This window comes from Austrofundulus limnaeus, unplaced genomic scaffold, assembly GCF_001266775.1.
Source record: "Austrofundulus limnaeus strain Quisiro unplaced genomic scaffold, Austrofundulus_limnaeus-1.0 Scaffold6611, whole genome shotgun sequence".
NCBI lineage: Eukaryota > Metazoa > Chordata > Actinopteri > Cyprinodontiformes > Rivulidae > Austrofundulus > Austrofundulus limnaeus.
Genome location: NW_013959013.1, coordinates 2,741 through 2,994, shown reverse-complemented (window position 1 = coordinate 2,994; position 254 = coordinate 2,741). Strand labels below are relative to the sequence as shown.

At 40.6% G+C, this 254-nt stretch overlaps 1 long non-coding RNA gene across 4 annotated transcripts in view; it reads left to right on the top strand.

Moving 5' to 3' along the window:
• LOC106512420 (uncharacterized) overlaps window positions 1-254 on the top strand; it is a 5,770-nt gene that overhangs the window by 2,787 nt on the left and 2,729 nt on the right. For 3 of the 4 annotated variants that reach the window (XR_001309671.1, XR_001309672.1, XR_001309673.1), the window contains one exon: window positions 209-250. This is a non-coding gene — a long non-coding RNA (uncharacterized LOC106512420). The remainder of the gene's footprint in view (window positions 1-208; window positions 251-254) is intronic. The other variant, XR_001309674.1, reaches the window with a different exon arrangement.

The following is a 254-nucleotide window of genomic DNA, read 5'->3' as shown; positions in this document are numbered from 1 at the left end:
TGTTTCACCTGTACTTCCTGTGTTTCACCTGTATTTACCATGTGTTTCACCTGTATCTACCATGTGTTTCACCTGTACTTCCTGTGTTTCACCTGTATCTACCATGTGTTTCACCTGTACTTCCTGTGTTTCACCTGTATTTACCATGTGTTTCACCTGTACTTCCTGTGTTTCACCTGTATTTACCATGTGTTTTTAGGAAGTACAGGTGAAACACAGGAAGTACAGGTGAAACACATGGTAAATACAGGTGA